Below are 6,000 nucleotides of genomic sequence, written 5' to 3' on the forward strand. Positions count from 1 at the left end.
TGGATGGTGAGAGTTTGCTCTGTGAGCCAGCGGGAACCGTGGATGATGAGAGTTCTCTGTGAGTTAGCGGGATTTGTGGATGGTAATGGAGATGTGTCCCGGGGGTTGAGTTAGTTAAAAGTCCAACTGATGCACGGAAGCCGTGTCCGCATTCCGAACTTTACCCGATCAGCGAGACCTAGGAAGAGGACGTTGATCCGTAGGTTTGGTGCCGCACCAGGGGGTCCGAAGGGCTTGTTGGTGGCTGAAATTCTTATGTAATAAAAAAAAAAAAAATTGGTCAAATTTTTGTTTTCTTAGAAGAAAATGGTTACAAGTATTAAGGAGTAAGTCAACAAAATCTTTTGCTGCTTCTTTAAAAAGAATTGTAGGGTACAAAGTAAATTAAGCTTCTGTAAGTGAGTCTAATTACTTGAGATTGCAGGTGTTAAAAAACTAGATGAGACTCTTATTATAAGTCTTTAATTGTTGGCTAGAAATTATAGTCTCTAAATAATGATTGGATAAGAATCTGATTATGGATTTATAGCCTCTAATTTACTGATTATAAATCTATCAATCCATATTTTATTATTTTTAATTGAAGAAACATTAAAATTTTCAAAAAAAAAATTTGCCCATTGTGGCATTATGATTCAAAAACATCCTTTATTATAAACTTATATTGAAAACGAAAATTTTAATTAATGTGTAATTTAGTAAATACAAAATTATCCATAAGAGTGGTAACTAGCCTAGTCTACCCATGATTATAAGAGTGGTAACTACCTATACTAAATTCTTGTACTCACTACACATTATTCTTGACTATTTGAAGTTGTAAAGCACATGCATTGCACATTTGCACGTATGTATCAATACAAAAAGATATGTTTAGACTCTTTAGAGGTATATTTCTCCTCAAAATGATGAAAATACTTTTTTTTATGTTAATGTAGATGGTTTCTACAAAGGATAAAGATGAATGATGCGCAATATAAGCCTATTAAGGAGGCTCCTAACAATGGAGGAACTTCTCCCCCACTCCCACCAATGAGCAAGCTACGTTTAAAGTCAAGACCAATATTGGTAAGAGCACTAATTGAAAAAATATCTATTTCTAAGATTTAAGGTTGTGATCTTGAATATCCAAAGGCTAAATGTAGTTATTGTTAAATGGATTATATGTCATCTTGTTAGGAAGGGTACTAGGGTAAGGTTAACTCATTAAGAAACTTGTGCAAAGTAGCCTTACGAAAAATTTGAGAATGGTCAACGTACTTTACAATTTTAGGTCAAAAGTGAAGTGGAAGATGGTATTGTTGATCCTATGGTAACTAGTTTTAGTACGAAACATATAGAGAGACCCAAACTCATATGATGATAGTGGATGAGCTACCTTTTAGATTTGTGGAGGCTGAAGGATTTCAGTATTTTTGTTATGTCTTGCACCTAGATTTTCATATATTCTATCTCATATTATAGTTGCTAAGGATTGTTTAAAGCTATACATGAAAGAAAAGAACAAATTGAAAAAATTTCTAAAAGAGCAAAGAATTTGCATTACCATGGACACATGGACTTCCAATCAATAAAATGAATGGAACCTTAACCAAAAAAAATCCTTAATTTTTGTCTAGTTCCAAATCACAAATGCAAGACCATTGGAAAGATAATTGAGGGTTGCTTATTAGAGTAGGGGATTGAAAGAATTTTCACCATGAACTTGGATAATGCAAGTTCTATTGATGTTGTTGTCCAATTTTTAAAAAGGAAGACAAAAGGATGGAAGCGAATTATATTAGATCATGAATTTTTGCATATAAGATGTTGTGTTGACATTATAAATCTCGTTGTTTGTAAGGGATCAAGTAATATGAGTGAGTCAATTGAAAAGGTAAGAAATATGATGAAATATGTGAGATCATCTCCATCTTGATTGTCAAACTTTAAGAAATGAGTTGAAAAGGAAAAGGAAAAAAAATTGAAAGTAAAAGTTTGGTGTTCCTAGATGTAGAAACTAGATGAAACTCTATCTATATGATGTTGGATGTGGCTAATGAGTTTCAACTTGCATCTAAATGTATGGAATATAATGTTGAGGATCTAGGAGCAATAATCACACTACAAGCAAAAATAAACAAACAAAATAAAACACCAAGATTTAACGTGGTTCAGTCCAAACTGAACTATGTCCATGGAGCACACCGAATTTCACTAAAATTGAGAGAAAATACAAAAGGAGGAGACTCTTGCACTCCACTCAACTCAACTCACTCTTTCTCATACCTCTCTCTCTCTCTCTCTCTCTCTCTCTCTCTCTCTCTCTCTCTCTCTCTCTCTCTCTCTTTCACACCTTCAACTCAATTACACTCACACTCACATATAATTTCACACACACACACACATATCCATTTATATAGATGGATGGAGATGGGCATAAATGGGAGATGGTAATGAGGGTTAATGAGGTATTTCAATGAGATAAGCTGGGATTAGCACCGACACTCCAGCACATCAAAGTTGGCTCTCCATAACTCATCAAGGTTGTCTTTCTACAACTCAACAAGAGCTCATCAAGACTCCGTTTCCATTTCAGCTCAATAATCTCCCACTTAGAGAAGGAGACACCATCTCAACCAGTATATAAGTAAATGATGTGCTCAAAATATGTCTTCAAGCATGAATACCAATTAAAGTTGAGCACAACTTTAGTTTCTCTGTAATCACCACCTTTGTCAACACATCTGTTGTATTCCTGCTACCTTGGATTTTTCAAGTGTCAGCACTCCATCCTCTAATAGAGATTTGACAAAAGTGATAGCGTAGTTCAATGTGTTTGGTTTTGGGATGAAATGTAGAGTTCTTTGCCAGATGTATCGCACTCTAACTGTCGCTCTGTGAAACATTTCTCACCTGCTTTATTCTAAACTCTATCAACAAACCTTGAAGCCAAATCATCTCTTTGATGGCTTTGTAACTGCTACGTACTCAGCTTTTGTAGTGGATAGGACAACAATCTTTTGTATCTGTGACATCTAACTAACACTTGTTGTGCCAACAGTGAATACATATCTGGTGGTACTTCTATAGTGATCAATTTCACCAGCAAAATCGGCATCAACATACCCTTGAATTTTCAAATCTCCTTTGCTGAAACATAGGCACTTATTAATAGTGCCACGTAGGTATCTCAAGATCCACTTCACTACTTCCTAGTAAGTCTTCCCTGGATTTGACATGAACCTGCTAACAACTCCCATAACTTGGCCAATGTTTGGTCTGATACAAACCATGGCATACATGAGACTTCCCTTACACCTCAGCTATGAAGTCCTTCTCTTCATCTATTTGGGGAGCCTGATCCTTGGAGAGGCGGAAATGACCAGACAATGGTGTATTTATTGCTTTGGTGATGCTTATGTTGAATCTCTATAAAACATAGCTAATATACTCTAACTAAGATAACCGCAACATTCCCTGTTGCTTATCTTTGGAGATCTACATCCCAAGTATCTTCTTTGCTGAACTCAAGTCCTTCATTTCAAACTCCTTTGACAATTGCTGCTTCAATTTTCTGATCTCTTCTATATCTAGTCCTACGACTAGCATGTCATCAACATATAGTAATAGAATGATATTGCTAAACTGATACCTCTTAAAATAGCAACAGTGGTCGGCATTGTACTTGTGAAAATCTTTCTTATGTATAAAGTTGTAAAATTTTTTGTACCATTTCCTGGAAGCTTGTTTAAGACCGTACAAGCTCTTCTTCAATCTGCACACAAAATTCTCTTTCCCTTTCACTGAGAATCCTTCTGGCTGGTGCATGTAAATCTTCTCATCTAGATCACTATGGAGAAATGTTGTCTTCACATCCAACTACTCGAGATGAAGGCCCTCTAAGGCAACAATGCTCAAGACTTATCTAATGGTTGTCAGCTTCACAACTAGTGCAAAGATGTCGGTATAGTCAATTCCTTCCTTCTACTCAAAACCTTTGAGTACCAATCGGGCTTTGTACCTCCTAGAGTCATCATGCTCATCTTTGATCTTATAAACTCACTTGTTGTGAAAAGCATTCTTACCTTTGGGAAACTTAGTTAGTTCCCACGTTTTGTTAGAGGTGTGGGATTTCATCTCGTCCTTCATTGCAAGCTCCCACTTGCTCGAATCTCCTGCATGGCATACTTCATCATAGCATTAGGGTTCTCCTTCATCTGTAAGAAGTAAATAATTCATATACCTTTTATTTAGTACATGGAGTCAAGAAGATCTCTGAAGCTCCAGAGCTGGATTAGGAGGCGGTGATGCAATGATTTTCTCCACAAGTTCCTCCGTCTGAGGATTCTCGGTGTTTCGCTATTGTGTCTCCTCCATCTAAGGATTCTCGGTATTTTTCTGTTGTGTCCTGACACCTTCTAGGACATCATCCAAGTCTACATAGGTTGTTTCATTTTGAACTAATTTTGTGAGTTCTGTTGTGTGTCTGTCTTTGTACATCACCTTTTTCATTGAAGATTACATCTCTACTTCTAATTACCTTCTTGTTTTCATCATCCCAAATGTGATACTCATACTCATCTTCACCATAGCTAACGAAGGTGCATTTTCAAAACTTTGGATCAAGCTTGTTTCTGACATGACCACTAACATGCACATATGCAACACAACAAAAAACTTTCAAATATGAAAGTCTCACCTCTTTTCCGTTCCGTACTTCTTCCGGTAGTCTATGCTCCAATGGTATTGATGGACTCCTATTAATCAAGTATGTTGCTATGTTGACTGCTTCTACCCAAAACTGCTTTGGTAAGCCTAACTGCATACGCATGCTTCTGGCTCTCAGACAAGGATCGATTCATCCGCTTGGCTACGCTGTTGTGCTGGGTCATACCTGGCACAGTTCTTTCCAGCCTAATACCATGCTCATAATAAAATTTCTTGAACCTGGTGTCTTCATACTCACCACCGTCATCAGTTCTCATCTTCTTAATTTTTAAACTAGTTTTATTTTCAATCGTTGCTTTCCAAATCTTGAAAGCATCAAAGACATCTTATTTATATTTCAAAAAGTAAACACATACCTTTCGAGAATGATCGTCAATAAATGTCAAGAAGTAATTCCTTCTGCCTATGGATGAGACGGTCATTGGTCCCCAAACTTCTGAATGGACTAGTTCAAGTCCTGCTTATTTAGGGTACGAGTGTATGTCTAAAAACTGACCCCCTTATGTTTCTCGAGTATGCAATCCTAGCACATGTCAATCTCTACTAACCATAGGATCACTCAATTTTCCCTTTGAGTGCATCACCCTGAGTCCCTTCTCGTTCATTTGACTGAGTCGTTAGTGCCAAATATTGCTATCGTAATTTCCTGTAGAAATTGAAATAGACATACGACATTAGAGGTCACATAAAGTGTTCCACTTTTCTTACCTCTAGAAATTGCCAGTGCACCCTTTGATATCTTCCAATCATCACCAATGAATGTTGTGGTGTATCCTTTATCTGCTAGTTGTTCAACTGAGATCAAGTTCTTTCTCAAGTCTAGTATGTATCTGACATCCTTCAGCTTCCATATGGGTCCGTTCATCTTGATCTTCACAATTCCTATGTCGACTATGTCGCAAGGTTGATCATTGTCAAGGCATACCTTATTGAAGTCTAGTGTATACTCCTCCAGGCAATCTCTACTGCAAGTGGTATGAAATAAGGCTCCAGAGTCTAAGACCCAAGACTCCTTCTTACTCTCCAAAGAGCTTATCAACATATCATATCTTTCTAAAGTGACATTTGCTTCTGTCTTCGCCTCATATTCTTTCCTTGGACCTTTGCACTGATTTTGTAATGCTTGGTCTTTCCATAATTCCAGCACTTAATGTTCTTCGTGCCCTGAGAACCTCTAGGATTTCTGGATCTAGATCACTTGGTCCTAGATCTGCCATGATTGTTTGATCGCCCATGTCTGCTTCCTTTCCATGAATCTTTCCCCTGGCTTTCCACATTCAAGGCTAAACT

The sequence above is a fragment of the Malania oleifera genome, chromosome 2 (genome assembly GCF_029873635.1).
Source record: "Malania oleifera isolate guangnan ecotype guangnan chromosome 2, ASM2987363v1, whole genome shotgun sequence".
In the NCBI taxonomy this organism is placed as follows: Eukaryota; Viridiplantae; Streptophyta; class Magnoliopsida; order Santalales; family Ximeniaceae; genus Malania; species Malania oleifera.